The sequence below is a fragment of the Nomascus leucogenys genome, chromosome 16 (assembly GCF_006542625.1).
Source record: "Nomascus leucogenys isolate Asia chromosome 16, Asia_NLE_v1, whole genome shotgun sequence".
NCBI lineage: Eukaryota > Metazoa > Chordata > Mammalia > Primates > Hylobatidae > Nomascus > Nomascus leucogenys.
This window is the reverse complement of record NC_044396.1, coordinates 60,373,637-60,394,170: the sequence shown is the minus strand read 5'-3', so window position 1 is coordinate 60,394,170 and position 20,534 is coordinate 60,373,637. Positions and strand designations below refer to the sequence as shown.

The following is a 20,534-nucleotide window of genomic DNA, read 5'->3' as shown; positions in this document are numbered from 1 at the left end:
TGCAGACCCTTGGGGGAAAAAATGTAGGATAATGCATAAAAATAAGGTATGGATACTGATCATATGTTGTAATTCCGTGTTTTTCTCTCACATTAAGCTTTGAGTATAAAACTGAACAATGTCACAGTATAGCTACTTTATTCAATCTAACTAAAATACACTCACTAGAAGATATACTTCCAGATCTTTATACTTCACATCTAACTCATGCTGTGAACTACTAAAATTATCTTTACAAAAATATCCCCTGACACCCTGAAAAATGTTTGTAAATTGTAGTAGCTCCCCCTCCCATTATAATATCAAACAATCAAGAAATATAAATAGTATGTAGTCATAGAAACTTATATAATTGAAAGAACTGAGAACTTCAAAGTTGGTTTAAATGTTTATATCCTAGTTGCCAGTCTATGGGCTTGGATAGGTTATTTGCTTTCTCTGAGCCTCAGTTTTCCTTATCTATCAGGTGGGACTAAGAATATTTACCCTATTGGGTCTCCTTTACCACTTAAGCAAGATTACATATATCTTAGTGCATGGTAGATGCTCAATTAATGTTTGTTTCTTCCATTTTTCTGATTAGGATGCAGCTTGAATTAAAATCTAGAAATTTTTTTTTTTTTTGAGATGGGGTCTCGCTCTGTTGCCCAGGCTGGAGTGCAGTGGCATGATCTTGGCTCACTGTGACCTCTGCCTCCCAGGTTCCAGTGATTCTCCCACCTCAGACTCCCCAGTTGCTGGGACCACAGGCAGCGCCACCACGCCCGGCTAATTTTTGTATTTTTCAGTAGAGATGGGGTTTCACCATGTTGCCTAGGCTGGTCTGTAACTCCCTAGCTCAAGCCATCTGCTGGCCTCAGCCTCCCAAAGTGTTGGGATTACAGGTGTGAGCCACCGCACCCAGCCTAAAACCTGGACATCTTAAATAGGAGGCCGGGCTGGGCACGGTGGCTCAGGCTCGTAATCCCAGCACTTTGGGAGGCCGAGGCAGGTGGATCACAAGGTCAGGAGTTCAAGACCAGCCTGGCAACTCCGTCTCAAGAAAAAAAAAAAAAAAGAAAGAAACAGGCCAGTGCTTTTCCCCCACAGATTACAGAGACTGTTGTGATAAACTGGAGGGCCACCCTGGGAAGAAGGCTGGGGAATAAAGATTTATCTAAAGAAAAAGAAGCCCTAATAAATTTTAGACTGTTCAGATGGATAGTGTGATAAGCAAGAAGAGGGCTGTGTATGTATTAAGCGTGGAAATGATGTGGCACCCCCTGTGTCTCTGACATCTAGTGTGTCATAGGAATCTTGGTGGGTACACAAGCACTCTAACACACTGGGCTGGGTTGTGTTCTGCATTGCATTTTAATCTTTTCTTGCAAATCTCAATTTTTCTCAATGAAGCCTGGTAACTCTTTTTTTTTTTGCAGGGGCCGGGGGTGGTTCTTTAGCAATTTAATTCTCAATGTATGCTGTTGTGACATTTGTGTTACAAAACATACAGGTAACAGTTAAAGGACTAGTTAGCATTTGTATAGAATACCACCACCTTTTGGTTAGATTTCAATGAGAAAGGCAGATGCTTTAAGTGAGCATATGTTTTTACAAAACTGATTGGGCCAGGCAAGAGCTATCTCAAATATATTTACTTTTATTTAATAATCCTATTCGTGGTTAGATATAGTATTGTCTGGTCAAGATAAGAATGTTCCCTCTTATCTTCTACATACTCAGTTTCTGAAAGTGCCCTGGGAATGCCACTCTTTCGGCAACAACTGGATAAGCCTAAATTCGTAGTTGTTGTCCTATGATATGGAAGGTTAAAGTCACTGCGGATGGCCATTCCTACTTAAGAGATGATGTTTTGAGAAAACTAATATATCCTCATCAGCTAACTGAAGCTTCACCATACTGACTGAGTGTCATCACTCAGACATTGCCATGTGAGGTTTGTATTTTTAAATTTTATTTCTAGGCCTATCTTTAAGAGCTTGCTTTACATTATCACCAGCTTTTTACAGATAAGAAAATTTCAACTTAGGTTAAACATAGGAAAAGTTACAGCTTGAGTGGGACAGAGGTGTCTTGGAAATTCTGTCTGATGACTCCAGAAACCATTCTCAGAAGACCTACGTTGTATTCCTGAAATAGTCATAATTTATTTCCCCTGATGTCAACTCATCTTCTAAAGTAGAAAATAAAAACTGCCATGGCAAATCAGCAGGAAGGTGACCCTGTCTTCCATTCTTTCTTCACCTACCCACTATTGAAAATTCCATGTGCTCCAATGACTTCAATCTACCCACTTACTCATCCTGCAACCCCTACCTTAGCCTCTGTCTCTCTCTCTTTTTTTTGAGACAGAGTCTCACTGTCACCCAGGCTGGAGTGCAATGGCATGATCTCGGCTCACTGCAACCTCTGCCTCCTGAGTTCAGGCGATTCTCATGCCTCAGCTTCTCGAGTAGCACGCCACCATTCCAGCTAATTTTTGTATTTTTAGTAGAGACAGGGTTTCACCATGTTGGCCAGACTGGTCTCAAACTCCCAACCTCAAGTGATCCGCTCGCCTCAGCCTCCCAAAGTGCTGTGATTACAGGCATGAGCCACTGCGCCGGACCCCTTAACCTCTCTCTTAAATTCAAATTCCAAACCCACATCAGTAACTTCTGGCTAGAATATTTCACCATTACAGAGATTAAACTTGACTAAAGTGGATGCTCCTTTTTCTGAAATAATTTTCCCTTCCTAATTCTCCCTAAATCACTCCTGATTTTTCCTTCTTCCTCTTCCCCCACATCATGTCAGTTACATAATCCGATTAGTTGGTTAATTGATTTAGCTCTTAAATATTTACTGGATGCTCATTTTGTCCCCAAGCACAGGGCTGGGAGCTAAGAATTTATCAACATAAATCCCTGCCCTTGAATGGATTTCAGATTCTTACTTAATGTCTTTCACATTCAATACTTTATTTCCATTCCCACTGGCAATGTTTTAATCATTGTCTTGTCAGGCCTGGTCCCTTGCAGGAGTTTCCTAGCTGGTGGTTTATCTGCTTCTATTCTCCCTGCTTGTCCCCAGGCTCACCTCCATCCTTAGACTGTATCTAACCTTTCTATTTGTTACCAACAGGAAACTCTTTCTGAACCCTCCTTGGCAAGGTTCTTCTTTGCTCATATGCCGTTAATGGTTGTTATTGCTGGCAGAATTATGCTCAAACCTATGAGTCTGTGTTTTAAGGATATTTATAATCTGCTCCTCCATTTTCAGCCCTACTTCTTACCATAGGAATAGTTATTAAAGCATGGTCTTAGAGTCCTTCAATCAGAATCACATAGGTATCTTATTAGAGATACAGATTTCTTGCCTGCCAGTGAATCACTGTCTTGCGCTACTTCTGAGAAATTGGAAAGCAGTCTCTGACATCCAGGAGCTGAATAGGCTTCGCAGTGAGGCCGTGATGTACTTCTGTTGAACACAAGTAATTTCACAGAATGCCAACATTAGACAAGGCTGTTTGGTGATCATGATGACCAATCTGTAATCAAGAAGAAACACAGACAAAAACAAGAACATTGTGCAAACCAGAAGAACAGACAAATATCCCCCATCCTGGTGAGTATGACTGCCTGTTGCTTCTTTACCAACTACAGTTTCAGCATTCTTTGGTTTTTCCCACCTTCTAGGTAAAAATTATTAAGATACTCAATCATAGAAGCGCCTCTGCTTCGTGACAGCACCTAACCAGAGCAAAAGCCTGCTTCCTTGGACCCTCCTCAAGTTCACCTAGTACAATTCCAAATCCTTTTTAACACCTTTTTACGGAGACACTCCATGGGTTATCCACGGTGTGTAATTTTTCTCTTTGTAATTAATCCTTCAACTACAGATATGTTCCTGGTGGGCTTTAGCTGGAGGTCATTTGACAGATCACATGAATTTTCATTTTACTGAGCTCCTAAAGTAATTCTGAAGTTGAGATTGAGAACCACGGCTACAACCAAGCTGTTGTCTGTGTTTTTCTGTAAACAAGTCATATACATTCTTATTTATCTAATCCTTCTAGCCTTCAGAGATAACTTATTTTTTGTTTTGTTTTGTTTTGAGACAGGGTCTCACTCTGTTACCCAGGCTGGAGTGCAGTGGCACAATCATGGCTCACTGCAGCCTTCACCTTCCAGGCTCAAGCCATCCTCTACCACAGCCTCCCAAATAGCTGGAACTACAGGTCTGTGCCACCAAACCTGACTAAATTTTTAAATTTTTCTTTTTTTTTGTAGAGACAGGGTTTTCCCATGTTCCCAGGCTGGTCTCCAACTCCTGGGCTCAAGCATTCCTCCCACCTCTGCCTCCCAAAATGCTGTGATTAAAGGTGTGAGCCACTGTGCAGTGCCCAAGATAACTTATGTCTTCCTTCATCACTGAGGGTCCCTGAGCTGCCATCCCACATCATCTCCCCTTCACTGAACTCATACCAGTGACACCCACTTGGAACCAAGTACAGACATTGTATTGCTCCTCACCCTTTAACATTCAGTTCACGGCCTTCCTCTAAAAAACTATGGCTGTTCAACACCAGACCTTCAGAGAAAAAGCAATTCCAATCACATCTTCCTGAACCCTGCTTCGCAAAGTCACTTTTTGGCTCGTACATCTTTTGCGACTGCTATTGCTGGCAGAATAAAGTTCAAACATTTCAGCCTGTTATGAATGAACAAGCTGGACTGTTTAATATCAGACTCTTCAGAGTGAAAGATAAGAGAGTGAGTTCTAGAAATACTGTCTCTCTGCCAGGGCCAAACCTGGGAAGAGTCCCCAAGGAAGGTTCCAGAGGACAAACAGGAGATGAAAAATCTGGCTTTGATGAATATGAAGGAGGAAGGTAACAAATGAATAAATGAATGAAAAAGAATGAATGAATGCTTGTGCTCCTAGTGAATTATTTATCATTGGACAAGCTTGAATAGCCCTACATGCTGATTTCATTTCTTTCAGGTGTTTTATCTTTTTAAAGAAATTGTGTATGTAATAACTGGGCTAGTCATTGTTATTATTGTTTGATAACCCCTTTTTACCTCCATTTACTTACTCCTTCATTCATTCCAAAAATATTTTTAGGAGACTTTTCATGTGTGAGGGACTGTGGTGGAAACTGGCAGTACACATTTAATCAAGAAAGGTCACTGCTCTCATTGAAAGCCCAGAATTTATTGGTGGAAATATATAATTAATTATGGAATTACTTGAAATTGTGTTTAAAAAACAACTATTCAACTGCAAGGGAGGGACTCCTGGAAGAAATTACTTTAAATGGACACCTAATGAATTAGAAAGAGTTAGTAATTTTACAAAATTGTAGTGAATCATATTTAAGATATGTATTAAGGTCTTTTTAAAATATGCTGTATATATCCACTTGTTCAAATGAAAATTTTTAAAGACCAAAGTTTTAGAAGTTGTTTTCTAAGGTCTTACCTCCCTTCAATACACTGTGACAATTGCTAGCTGCCTGTTTTTAAGATATTGCATTTCTGTCTCTCCAGCATTTTTGTGCTTTGAATGCTTTTATGTGAGTGCATTTTTCTATTTTGAAAAGCATTCTGTATAAGAAAGTCCTATGGAGTCTTCTTTAATAAGGAATATTACCTACTGCATAGTGTCAGATCAAAAAATAGATCCTCCATTGGGCAATATCATGACACGTCACTGGTAGTGCCTTCAAACAATCCCGGAAGATGCCACAGCTTAAGTGTACTATTGTTCAGTTACCTTTTTTCCTAGTACTGTACAGACTATGTGAGTAGAAAATAACCAGAATGCAGAATCTATGTCTATCTGTTCCATGGCAGCACATCTTTCCAACACCTAGCACCATTACTTGCACCACATGGTAATATTCACAGCTTCAAAAAAATGACAATACATCTCCATAAGAACTGGAGAGAACATAACTAATAGTCTAGAGAGGCAGAAGAGGGTAGAAGCAAATAATTCAGAGGACCCTGAATCTCACTAGAGATAAGATGGTGGCAACTTGAAATGATTCATGCATGGTGATCCAAAATTCTTGTGGCTTCAGAGAAGGTATACAGAAATAAGTCTGTATAGACTCACATTTCAAATAAGAATAACTTGTGGTTGGAGGGGATTATTGAAGGAGACATGATCATTTCCTTAAGTAGCCTATAGTCTAGCTAGGAGACAAAACTAAAGAATGAGAAACAACCTGGCAGCAGTTAAGGGCTAGACATGAGGTACTGAGAGTTCAAGCTAAGATGGTGGCAGAGAGAATGATGAGGAGGAAGAGGAACATGCTTCTAGAATCTGGAATTACATCCTTTTATATGCTGGCCCATGTCAATTTATCCATTTAAAAATATTTCTAGAGGGTAACAATGATGCATATTTAACTGATTGAATGCTGATAACTATAACAACTTCCACATCGACTGCCTTATGGAGTCTTCCAATTTGTAAGGTAATTTTAGCTTCTCTCTAGCTGGGTCCATGCAGCCTTTAAGATTAAATACTTAGGTATCTTCTAAAGTGTGCCAATTTTGCTGTCTCTCTGATCCTCCAGGCTTGACATGCTGGCTATTAAGACCGACTTTAAGTGACCTACTTAAACATAATATGTTTTTGTCTAGTCCTGTCACTGAAGTGAATCCCTGGCTCTCCTTTCCATGGGCTGGCATGTTGTGACTCCTGCCCTTTTGTGTTAGTTACCTATTGCTGTACAACAAATTAACCCCCAAATCTAGTGGCTTAAAACAGCAAACATTTTTTATTACACAATTTCCCAGGATCAGAAATCTGGGAACAGCTTAGTTGGGTGGTTCTGGTTCAGTCTGTCATGAGTTTACAGTCAAACTGTCAGTTGGGGCTGCAGTCATCCAAAGGCTTGAATGGGCTGGGAGGATCCACTTCTGAGATCACTCACATGGCTGTTGGGCAAGAGGCCTCAGTTTCTCAATTCTTGGGCCTCTTCATAGGATTGCTTATGATCAGGCAGCTGGCTTCCCCAGAGTGAATGATCTTAGAGACAAAAAGAGAGGGAGAGAAAGAGAGAGAGACAGGGAAGGAGAGAGAAAGAACATACTTCCTTTTATGACATACACCATTAGTTCTACCTTATTTTATTTATTCAAAGAAAGTAAGTCTAGCCCACGCTTCATAGAAGGGGATTACACAAGAATGAGAATACCAAGAGTCAGGGACCCTAGGGGCTGTTCTGGAGGCTGCATACAAAACACCCCTTTATAAAGTGACTGTTCAATTATTTATTTGAAGTTGTTATTTTCATTTTCACATGTATTTATTAACTCCCTCATGAAGTTAGAGTGAATGCTAATCTGTCTGCATGTGAAGCTATATGAAGTTAATATTTTATACTTTAACCTCAAAATGAGAGTTCCTCTTCCTCCTACTGACAGATTTTACCCTTTTGAGAATGCAAATATACTTGTCTTCTCCCCCACTTATTATCTTCCACTGAAAGCTGTAGGTTACCATTTCTTTCTTACTTTGATTTGTAAGGTTGTCAGGATAACAGCACAAAGCATTTCTTATACTCACAATGTCAAAAAGAAAATAGAGAATTCTTTCTCCTCCTTAACGCCAACTGAAAATATTCATATCCAAATCCTTCGCCACTCAGTCAACAAGCCAAACCCTATTCACTGTTGAAGTGAGCAACTGCCAACAGTTTCTTCATTTACTTGTATCAAATAAATAAAGAACTGTACTAACCTGAGCATTAGTTTAGTTTTTAAATAATTGAAACAATTTGGTGCTTGAGTCTTCAGTGTTTAAAGGAAGCAAAAATTCACCAACTGAAACATAACATATTACCATGGCTTGACTCTGGGCATGATTTTTTTGAAGCCAGAAATAAATTGGATATGGGAAGTCAAGGTCATGGCCTCTGGCACTCAGGAGTTTATAGTCAGGGAACATATTAGAGCTTGGGTCCTGAAACCATAACTATTGTCAGTAAGAAAGCAAAGACTGTTGCTTGATACTTTATTATGAAGAAAAAAAAGCAAGCAAGAAAGCAAAGACTGGTCTGCTAACACTCTTCATGCCTTTAAGAAGGCTGTGTAGATTTTGTCCTTTCTTAAGTTCGTGTCTACTTTGACAGCATTGAGATTGTCTGATGAAGAAATAATGCATTTAAAATACCCATTATGGGATTTGCAGACAGATCTCTCCTGCCTTTGTAGATTTTAGATAGATTCAAGTATATGAACAGATTGAAGACAAAACTGTATTCCATTCTCACTTCCATCACAGATGTGCTAACTTTGGCAACATCTCTGAGCTTACTTTCCTTAAAAGTGAAATAAGAATAATAAATATCTATACTTGGAGATATACTTTGATGATTGAAGTGTATTAAAATACTAGTAATAGGGCTCTCACATAGTAGATAGTCAAAAAATGTTGCTTCTTCTTCCTTTTGTGTCTTATCAAAATATGCTGGAAATAATTCTGCAAGAGAGATTTTCACAGAGTTGTTGCTTCATTTTCTGGCTCTACTGGAGAATATGGGTATGGAGGGGGGCTTTTCTACCTTCTGCACGCAGGACATTACATTGTTAACTGTATTCCGAAAGCTTAAAAGAGAATTGGGCTGAATATTTAAGTACTCCCCAAAGTCAGTGTAAGATATAGGAAATTATGCATATTAGAATGTTATGCTGCAACATGATACATTAAGTCCCAGTGAAGCTGTGGTTCCTAATTCAGACTGTATTAAGTTTCTCAGCTTAAATTTTATTATAGTGTAGATCATCGATATCAAGTGAATCAAGCCAACTATGAAAGCATCGGTAATAAGAGAAAGACATTTTAATGTATTAAGAAACCACTCTATGAAATTTTACACAAAACACACCACTTACTTCAGATACATTTGCTGGAAAGTTGCTAATGTTGAGTTTTATATTAATTTATGTTTACCAAATGCTTTGCAATCACCTTTATTACTCATCTTCAAAGACTTTTGGTAATGGATCAAACCAAACCACCAACCTGGAGAAGTGACTTTGCTAAAGTAGAAGGCACCATTACCCCGCATTACAATTGAAAATTTAGGATAACTTGGTCTGCAGTCTTTCGCAGAGCCCCTTTCACTGTCAAAATAACCAAGTATAGTCTTGAACCTTTTCGCATTCTATCTCCCATTAATTGAAAGCCATACTATCTCCTAAACTCCTTCTCTTTGTCCACAGGGCCAGGAAGAAGAATCAGCACACTCTTTACACTTTCTGCTCCTTCCAAGCTATTTATTGTTCCACTAGAAACTTTCACTCAAATTCTTTTCCTACCAGAACTTAATGTAACCCTCTTCTTGTCATACCATCTTGGTTTCCTTGTTACAGCCATGCTTGATATATTTTTAAGCAATAACCCCAACTCTGCTTAGTCGTCTTCATCTCACACTACTCAAATTCACAAAGGACCAGTATATAAACCATGGTTCAACTTTAAAAATTAACAACGATCCATATAACTATAAAGAAAACAATTACACGTTGTAAAAATTAGGGCATTTAGTCCATGCACACCAATTTATAAGGAAGCCTCAGTAGAATCACAAGGCTGTTTGGTGAAAAGGAAGCAAAAAGCTATAGATTTAGAATTGCCCTTAAATAGAAGAGCTGAAATAGATCATCTTTTTTTTTTTTTTTTTTTTTTGAGACGGAGTCTCACTCTGTTGCCCAGGCCTGGAGTGCAGTGGTGCCATCTTAGCTCACTGCAACCTCCACCTCCCGGGTTCAAGCTATTCTCCTGTCTCAGCCTCCCAAGTACCTGGGATTACAGGTGCCTGCCACCAGTCCCGGCTAATTTTTGTATTTTTAGTAGAGACGGGGTTTTACCATGTTGGCCAGGCTGGTCTCAAATCCTTGACCTCAGGTGATCCATGCCTCGGCCTCCCAAAGTGCTGGGATTACAGGGGTGAGCCACTGCACCTGGCCAATGACTATATTATATAATGATTTATTTTCTTAGGCTGGATACCCAGTAGTAGGATGGCTGGGTTGAATGGTAATTCTATTTTTAGTTCTTTGAGAAATCTCCACACTGTTTTCCATAGAGGTTGAATTAATTTATATTCCCACCAGCAGTGTATAGTATATTTTGTCTTTTCTTTAATCAATCAGCATTTGATTGGAATTAGGCATTCTTACTTATAGTCACCTTGATAAATCTTGCATGGTCCTGTGTCACCTTAACTATTCACTTACAGGTAACTACATCTATTGATGGTTATGCCATGTTATTTTTTAAAAATTCGCCATGAGAGGGTGTTGAGACACCTCTTGTGCCCTACCTCACATCCTGTTAATGTACTTCTAGCCCAGCTGTTGCTATGACAACCAGTTGTGCAAAAGTATGATGTGACAGCACATTGTCTCCACTGCAGTGAAAATTTCTTGTTTTCTACATCAGGGAATTTTTTGTTGTAGTGCCTGTGGGAACCTGTTCAGCTATTTTGACTCACTCGCAAACCTGGAAGTGTGAGCGAGTTACCACAATGAGGGACAAGAGTCCCCCCTCATCTATCTCTTGAGTGGATAATGCTGAGGCGAGCTGTACAGAGCTCCTCAAACTGACCCCATATGATACAACCATATTGGTTGTCATATTTCTTAAGATGAGTGTATTTTTTTTCCTCGGTTGAAAAATGTAGGATTTACAGATTTTGTTTTCTTTTGTTTTGTTTTTTTGAGACAGAGTCTTGCTCTGTCGCCCAGGCTGGAGTGCAGTGGCGTGATCTCGTCTCACTGCAAGCTCTGCCTCCCTGGTTCACGCCATTCTCCTGCCTCAGCCTCCTGAGTAGCTGGGACTACAGGTGCCTGCCACCACGCCCGGCTAATTTTTTTGTATTTTTACTAAAGACAGTGTTCCACCGTGTTAGACAGGATGGTCCCGATCTCCTGACCTCGTGATCTGCCAGCCTCAGCCTCCCAAAGTGCTAGGATTACAGGTGTGAGCCACTGTGCCTGGCCAGAGATATTTTTATGTCCATTTTCACATTGGCAAGACATGCCATCATGACTTTTAGAAGTGTTGTATCAGCTTTCAAATCAATATGAATATTTTTCAAAATGTTTAGGCCAATATAAAATATTTGGGCAATTTAAAACAAACACAGCATGAGAAAATTTTTACTGAGAAAAATAAGTAAATTCAATTTTAAATTATCTGCATAATTCTGTTCAATGTTTTCACATAAAAAGTGAAAAACTGGGAGATTTGCCCTTAGAAGTTAGATATTTTTCTCCTTTTAATTTATAGAAACTTGTTACGGAAACTAGTCACAAAATAAAATTACTGCATTATAAATATAAAATATATAAAAGCCCTAATACATGACATGTTCTTTGAATTTGCTTCAAGATGATTTTCTATTTAATACTTTCCCTTAAATATTGATAGAAAATCAGAGGTCAGCCAAACATCTTGGCAATGCCGAGAAATTATATTTTAAATGCAGTATGTAAACGCTCATTTTCATTTTCTAATCTTAATTCAGAGAGGATGGAAAATACAAGTATTTTAGTCCCCAAAGAAATATTAGCTCCTCAAACTGGGCTGCTTTGGAATAAAAGTCCTGATGTGCACCCTGTGAACTCAGATAATGTCACTATGAGTACCGTAATTTTTGCATTTCCTGCTTTGTACTAAAATTGCAAGTATATTAGTTTAATATTTTATAGGGGTTTTGGAAGACTGCTCTTGAAATTTTCAAGGTACAGGGTTGTCATTTCTCTGGAAGGAAAATTCCAGCATCTGACAATAATTCTCTGTAATCTTTCACTTGGCTGAAGGCTCTGATTGGTTATAGCCATGGCTTTTCCTCACACACAAATTGAACAATTTCACAAGAGGTTCACTTTTTACTCTTTTCCTCAAAATAACAAAACTATATGCCATACTATCCCTTTGTCTTTCTCCTAGGTTCACTAAACTAATAGGTCTAATCCCAGATATCTTGATTAGTTACCCAGTCACCACAGTTACCTTTAAAGAGGGAGAGTTTTTATCTGAACACTCAACTTGGGCTTCATGCTCTGCAACAGTTCCACTGAACTTATTCTTTGTTCTGTGTGTTGTGGTTGTTTGTATTTTTTATTTCTTTGGCTTGGTGGCCCTACATATCCACAGGGCATTCTAGTATTGACTATTGACAAAAGTCTAGTCAAATAATAAACCTTATCATACTTCTAAACTATTTGCGGGGGAGGGGTGGAGGACAACAGGTTTTTATTCAATTATGAACTGGCTTACATAACCCCTTCCCTCCAAAACAATGTATGTAACTTGATTTTCACATGGTCATAAGAAACAGTAAACTTTCCTGTTTCTTATTTTTCATAGCAACCTTCATAGACATTTGAAATTTGAAGTATATTGAAGACATACTTGGAAACCTGCTAGAAATAGAAAAAATCAATAAGGTAAGGGGGCAGGTGATTTTATAATGATCAGGGTCTGATTTTAAAAGTGGCATAAAATAATCAGAGTAAATAGCATTTACTGAGAACTTCTTGTTAGACATCTATGATAAAAAAAGAATCAGAAGGCTTTAGTCATTTCCTCTCTACTGGGTTATTTCCATCAACATTCCGTAATATCTCCCATCTTAAAAAGGAATCCTTTGTGCCTTTTGCTTTAAGGTACCTTCTTTACCTCTCCTTCCCATCTATAGAAAAACATCTGAAAAGCATCCATACTCACCATCTTCACTTTCTTTCCTCCCATTTTAGTCTTTCATCACTTCCACTCCACTGAAAATACATTCTTCAAGGCCATCAATTCTTTATTTATTTATTTTTTTAATAGAGACAGGGCCTAGCTATGTTGCCCAGGCTACTCTTGAACTCCTGGGCTCAAACAATCCTCCCGCTTCCTCCTAGAGTGATGCGATCACAGGCATGAGCACTGTGCCTGGGCATCATTTCTTCAGCTGGAGTGCAGTGGCACAATCATAGCTCACTGCAACCTCCAACTCCTGGGCTCAAGAAATCTTCCTACCTCAGCCTCCCAAGTAGCTGGGACTATGGGTACACACCACCATACCTGGATAATTAAATTTATTTTTTTTTTGTAGAGATGGGGGTCTCACTGTGTTGCCAGGCTGGTCTCGAATTCCAGGCCTCAAGTCTTCTTCCTGCCTCAGCTTCCCAAAGTGCTAGGATTATAGATGTGAGCAACTGTGCCCAACCAAGTTAATTAATTCTTATTGAATCTAGTAGTCTATTCTCAGTCCTTAACTTATTGTACCTTTTGTGGAGCAGCATTTGATAATAATTGATCAAACTATTTCTTGAAATGCTTTTTTCTTTTGGCTTCAGCAACATTACACACTTTTTTTTCCCTCCTCATAACTGACCACTTCCTTTTTGGTCTCCTTTTCTACCTTTTTCTTCTCTTCTTGGCTGCTAATTGTTTAAATGCCCTAAAGATTGATCTTCACTGAAATGTAAGGTTTCTTTATTATTGTAGCATAGACCTTTGAGTTCTCTGGATCTAGAGATTCTGCTTTCCAAAGGAGAACATTTCCACTAGGGGTGCATCAAGAGTCCAGTTGAACCATGAGCCAAAATAAACCACTTTTCTTTATAAATCACCTAGTCTCAGGTATTCTTTTCTAGCAACACAAAAACATACTAACACATATGGCATTTTATGTGGTCAACAATCAATCCATATATATAAATGTTTGTTTGCTTGTTTTTTAAGAGACAGGGTCTCCCTCTGTTGCCCAGGCTGGAGTGCAGTGGTACAATTATAGCTCACTGCAGCCTCCAACTCCTGGGCTCAAGGGTTTATCCTGCTTCAGCCTCCCAAGTAGCTGGGATTACAGATGTGAGCCACTGCATCTGAATTCATATTTGTGTTAAAAATGAATGAATGACACAGAAACAGGCTTCTGTATGTCACAGGAAAATATGTATGTGGCATGGATTTGAAAATAGGGATTTTGGAGTTAGACTATTCTGGAATAGAGACATATCTCTATTTTTAACAAGAGCTTTATGAAATGATGTTGGGCAAATTTCTTAACCACTCCAAGCTTCATTTTTCTTAGTTATAAAATGGAAAAGATAATAACACCAATTTCATAAGATTGCCATAATAATTAAAATAATACTCATAATGGACATGTTATCATTAAATATTGGTCTCATTTGCTGCAACCTACCAGGCAGCAGACAGAATGCTGAAGACTTTTACCTGTAATTCTCATTCAGTCCTCCAAATAAATCTGATAAGTTGATGGCAATTCCATGATTAAACAACAACAACAACAAACTTAGACTCACAGAATTTATTTAATTCATGTGATGATACAGTGTGTTAGTCCGGATAGGTTATGCCAAGCTGCAGTAACGAACCAACCCTAAAATTTCAGTGGATTATCTAATAAGGGATTGTTTCCAACACACACAAAGTATGCTGTGGGTCCCATGGTTCTTCTGAGTACCTTCAATCCAACTTCTCTTCAGGGATCCAAGGCTGCTGGGTCTTGAATCTAGAACATCTTGAACACATGGTTCTAGTTCACTGCAACAGGCAATGAGTGACCTGGAGAATTGTGTTTGGCTTTTAAGTGCATTAGTCAACTGACATACAGCATTTCTAAAACCATAGCACTGGCCAGTACTAGTCATATGGCTCTGCCTAATTTTAAGGAAGCTGCAAAATGTGGGAGAACCTAAACCTGTTTAGTGAATAGTAAATATTTCTGCCACATCTGGCTGGTAGACTGGATTCAAAATGGCAGTATATATGCTTCATATCCTCCAAAACTATGTTTGCCAAATAAAATATATGACGCCCAGTTAAATTTTAATTTCAAATAAACGATGAATAGTTTGAGTATGAGTATATCCCGTGCAATGTTTGGAGCATACTCAGAGTAAAAAATTAAGTGTTATCAGAAATTCAAACTTTTATTTCCTAAACCTAACAACTTTACCCAAGGGCCATATGTTTCAGACATGACTAAAACCTGTTGCTAATATGAAGTGAAGAATTATTCCCCCTACCTAAAGGTATTTACAATCATATTTTAAAATTTCCAGCTAATAGGAGCACATCTGAAGATTGAACTTTGCTTGCCACTTGCCAATTCAGCTTACTATATTATAGGGGTTTTTTAAAAGCCCTAAAATTAAAAAAAAAAAAAAAGACTTGGATCTCCCTAACCTCCATCACCAACTGAGAATATAGCTAGCCTTCTGTAACTTACTTAGGTTTCCTAAGTTACCTCTTTCTTTATTTGTAAAATTTGACTTGAAAAACATCAAGGGTAGCTTGTCCCTCATGAAATCTATTTTCCTATGATTCTATTTTGTTATGTCATAGTATTGTGTCAGGATATTAATAAAAACATACCACAAATAACACTTCTGAGTATTCTCTCTCTCAAAGTAACCTCCCCAGGCGACGTTATTCTGATGATAATGTTGTAGCTTAAATTATTTTTAGAAAATATAGCAGCATATTCTTTTGAGTATCCTCCTCTGGTGGCAAATTATTTTTCCATAAAGGTAGACTTGATTTTTGGAACCAAATAGAAGTTATTCAAAGTCAAGTCAATGAATGGTCAAATTGAAAAATAAATGTACATTATGGAATAAAAACGAGATAAGTTTATCAAATAAATGAAATTGATTTATTTTTGAGACTCTTTAAAGCTCCATTTAAAAGCAGTTAGTTTTAAGGCAGAAGTTTAAAAATGAGTTTTGAGCAATGATCACATTGCTGGAATAAGTGCATTGCTTCCACCTTTGAAGGAACTCACACTCAATGGGTAAGGAGCTCTGTAAGTTGATTACAAAAAGTAACCCTCTATCAAGAAACCAGTGATTGATTGCTATTCATGATAAAGTATTGAAAATACAATTCCACATGATTTATTACCTAAATGCTCTTGAAAATGACTTTTATCCTGGGACAAAGCTCCTTTTTGGTGAACTTTTCAACTATGTTTAAGAAAAGAAATACTCCATACAGGTGGTTTTCTACCTCCCAACAAAATACATACATACGTATGTATTTATAAAGCTTTTCTGATCTTATTCATAAAATGATTTTTTAAAAGTTCAAAAATCCATACATCAAAGATTATGTGACAAATGAAGAAAGTGGAATAAAAAGGTTTTTTTTTTTTCTTGGAAATGTTCATTGGTCAAAATTGAAGATTAACTTTTTACACCAAAATGCAAAGATTTGAAAAATGAAACATATTTCTAGAGAGAAACAAGACAGACATAAGCAAATAGATCAAAACACAAGTTTGGCCATTTTTCTGGACATAGACCAATAAGGTATGTTTTATTGAAACAGCCACTGATAGTACTTAAGATTATCAAGGGCACCTCTGAGTGGTCCCTACCATTGTTTTTCTCATTTCTCCCTAACTCCAACTTTCTCTTTGCTTTCCTCTTTTTATTTTATGGGGTGCACCTATGTTATTGCATGGTGTCTATGCATGCACACATAACACACACATATGTATTTCGTGGTGTCTATGCATGCACACACGACACACATATATGTTATTGCATGGTGTCTATGCATGCAGACACAACACACACGTGTTTAAGAACATTAAAAATTCAAAGTCATTTTGGAGCATTCTGAAATATTTATCTTAAAATATTTAAATTTTACATGCCATGAACTAACCATTCTAATTTTAGGAATTTATCTTCATAAAACTGTAGTGGACTGAATTGTGTTCCCCTAAAAGACATGCCCATGTTCCAACCCCAGGAATTTGTGAATGTTACTTTATAAGGAACAAGGGTCTTTGAAGAAGATATAATTAAGGATCTTGGGATGATGAGATCATCCTTGATTGTCTGGGTGGGTCCTAAACCCAATGACAAGTGTCCTTATAAGACAGAGGCAGTGGGAGATCACACAGACAAATGAGCAGGAAGCAATGTGAACAGGGAGGAAATGCATCCACAAGTCAAGGAATGCCAATAGCCATCAGAAGCTTGAAAATCCAAGGAACATTATCTTTCCTTGAGTCCCTGGATTAGTGTGGCCCTCCTAGATTTGAGATTTATAGCCTCCAGAGCTGTGAGAAAATAAATTTCTATTGTTTCTACCCACCAAATTTGTGGTACTTTGTTACAACAGCCTCAGGAAGCTAATACAGAAATTATCCATAAAATTAATAAATATAATCAGTATAATTTTATTTATAATAGCAAAAGTGTCTACAATAGAGCATTAAAAAGTATACTATAGATATGACAGAATATAAATCCTGTAGCAAAATAATATAAAATAATATATTCAATATATATAAAATGAAAAAATAGTTTGCTAAACAGCCTGCAGAGTATAATTCCATTTGTTTAAAAAGATATATTGGAAGGGTTAATATCCAGGATACATACAGAACTTCTACAACTCAACAACAACAACAAAATAGCCTGACTAAAAAATGCGCAAAGAACTTGGACAGACATTTCTCCAAAGATGATATACAGTGCTCACTTTGGCAGCACATATACCAAAGATGATATAAAAATGACCAACAAGCATATGAAAAGATGCTCAATATCACTAATCATCAGAGAAACACCAACTAAAACCACAATAAGACATCACCTCACACCCATTTGGATGTCTACCATCCAAAAAAAAAATACCCAGAAAATAATAAGTATTGACAAGGATGTGAAGAAATCGGAACCTCTGTGCACTGTCTGTAATAATGTAAGATGATATGGTCACCATGGAAACAATATGGCAGTTCCTCAAAAAATTAAAAATAAAATTACAGTATAATCCAGTGATTTCATTTTTTGATATCTTTCCAAAAGAATTCAAAGCTGGATCTGAAAGAGATAGGTGTATACCCATGTTCATTGCAGCATTATTCACAATAGCCAAGAGATAGAAGAAACCCATCGTTCACTGATAGATGAATGGATAAGCAAATTGTGGTATACACGCAATGGAATATTATTCAGCCTTAAAAAAGGAAAGAGGTTCTGACACATACTACAACATGGATGAACCTTGGGGACATTCTGCTAAATGAAATAAGCTAGTAACAAAATCACAAATACTCTGTGATTCCACTATCTAAAATAGTCAATTCATAGAAACAAAAAGTAGACTGGTGGTTGCCAGAGGCTGAGGGGAGGGAGAAATGGATTGTTACTGTCTAATGGGTAGAGTTTCAGTTCTGCAAGATGAAAAGTTCTGAATATGTGTTACACAACAATATGAATATATTGAACACTATTGGAATGTACACTTAAAAATAGTTTTTGAAACTTACTAAATTGTATATTTTAAATATGTGCAGTTTATTATATCAATTATACCTCAACAAAGCTGTTTAAAAATATGCTGATGGCTGGGCACAGTAGCTCATGCCTATAATCCCAGCATTTTAGGGGGCCATGGCAGGAGGATTACTTGAGCTCAGGAGTTCAAGATCAGCCTGGGCAACATAATGGGATCCCATCTCTACAAAAATATTTTTTTTAAAATTAACCAGGCATGGTGGTGCACACCTGTAGTCCCAGCTTTTTGTGGGGCTGAGATAGGAGAATGACTCAAGCCCAGGAGGTTGAGGCTGCAGTGAGCCAAAACTGTGTCACTGTACTCTAGCCTGGGCAACAGAGCAAGACCCTGTCTCAAAAAAAATTATATACATATATATATGTAATTGTAACCCTAGCAATTGATTAAGAATAAAAACTTCAAAGTCAGACTGCTTGGCCTCAAATTCTAGCTCTACCATCTACTAGTGGTATGACCTTGGACACATTATTTGTTTCTTGGCTTTCTCTTCTGTAAAAATAGTGTTTATAACAGTAATACCTAGATGAGCTAGTATTCATAACACAAGGTCTGGTCATAGTTTGTGCTAAAGAAATGCAATGATCTATCACTCTCACTCTTGATGTATCTCTACAAATACAGATGGCCCCTGACTTACAATGATTCAACTTATGATTTTTTGACTTTATAATGGGTTTATTGGGATATTAATTGCATTTTTGATTTATGATATTTTTGACTTATGATGGCTTTATCATGATCTTTTCAGCTTATCTTTTTATTATATACGTGTGTGATTTTTATAATAAAAGCTACGCAAGTTTTTTATACATACAAAGTAAGTCAGATGATCCATCTAGCATAGAAGTTTGTCTCTCTTGGTGATACTAACGAAATACGATTTGAGCAAACATGGCCCATTTATTATATTTCTGAAGTCCTTCTAATATTATAAGTACTATTATTGAAAAAGAGAAAGATATTACATTTGTATGAGGAAGACAGAGTTTACAAAAACAGCCTGCAACTGTTGTTATGGTTATTAATCTCCTGAAAATTATGGTTGATAATCTCCTGAAATTTTATAGTAATGTCATTAACTATTAGACTTACTTTCTAACTATGTGTAAGCAATAGATTGGGTGATGGAAGAAGTATTTCATAGAGATGCCTTATTGATCCATTATTTTTGTAACGCCGGAAAGAGCCATGGTAGATTTGGTGTTGATCCTGTTTTTCCCTCCAGACAGAGCCAGCTCTGGCCTGCTCTATCTCTCATTACTATGATGACGGCAGTATCCAGATGCTAAACACTCCAGAGACACTCCAATGCAGTGTTAAAGACTCTGAACACTTCATCCCCAAAGAATGTAGCATTCCAGGGGAAAACAGGCCTCCTTCTGACACTGGTAAAACTGTGAAGGTGTGTGATAAATCAGGGATCAAAATGAGAGGCCACAGATTCTCTGCCCCTTACAGTGAATCCTGCTCTTCTCTTTTCAATAGAGTAACAGTCATATTTAAAAAAAAAAAATAAAGCTTGTACAGACACACTAATGGAAACAATGACAAAATATATTCAAACATAAAGTGTTACAATAGCTAGAGGCTGTTTTAGATGGGAATGAAAGAATAAATAGCTGGAGACGTAACTAAGGATAAAAACATATGAAACGTCTTGGGCTATTTGAGGGGATTAGTTTTGAGAGGGTGGGCAGGAATAGTTTGCCCTTGGGGCAATGGTTGCTTCCATTTTCTTTCCTTCCATTTTTCCTTGTTTTTCTTCCTTTTTTTCTCCCTCTCTTTCTCCTTCCAGCTCCCACCCTTCCTTCCTTCTTCCCTCTTTTTCTTTTTACAGAAATTTTCATTTCTTCACTGCCACAAAACAAAGATAACAGGGTGTTCAAAGTACCATTTACTTGACTCATCAACCTCCTAAAGTAATATAAATTTTTTAAAATGTAAAATAATAAATGTTATCTATATCCAAGAAAAAAAAATGGTGGCCAAAAATTCTTGGCTATAAATTAGAATTCTTTTTTCACTAACAAAATCAAGTGTTTTAATCAAAAGTATGTACAAGATTGTTTCTAAAATGACCACTGCCCAAGTTTGCTAACAAAAATGCAAAACAATCTGCTTCAGTACAACAGAAATATATAAATTATGGCCACAAATGTTAATTAAAAATTTCAAAACAATAAGTTTAC

The 20,534-nt window shown here is 37.4% G+C and overlaps 1 long non-coding RNA gene across 1 annotated transcript in view; it reads right to left on the bottom strand.

Annotated features, from left to right (window-relative positions):
- Positions 1-3,065: 3,065 nt before the first annotated feature.
- The window catches only part of LOC115830668, a 36,075-nt gene continuing 18,606 nt past the window's right edge, over positions 3,066-20,534 (bottom strand). The window contains exons 2-3 of the long non-coding RNA XR_004026222.1: positions 6,783-7,026; positions 3,066-3,529 (exon numbers count right to left, since the gene is read on the bottom strand). This is a non-coding gene — a long non-coding RNA (uncharacterized LOC115830668). The remainder of the gene's footprint in view (positions 3,530-6,782; positions 7,027-20,534) is intronic.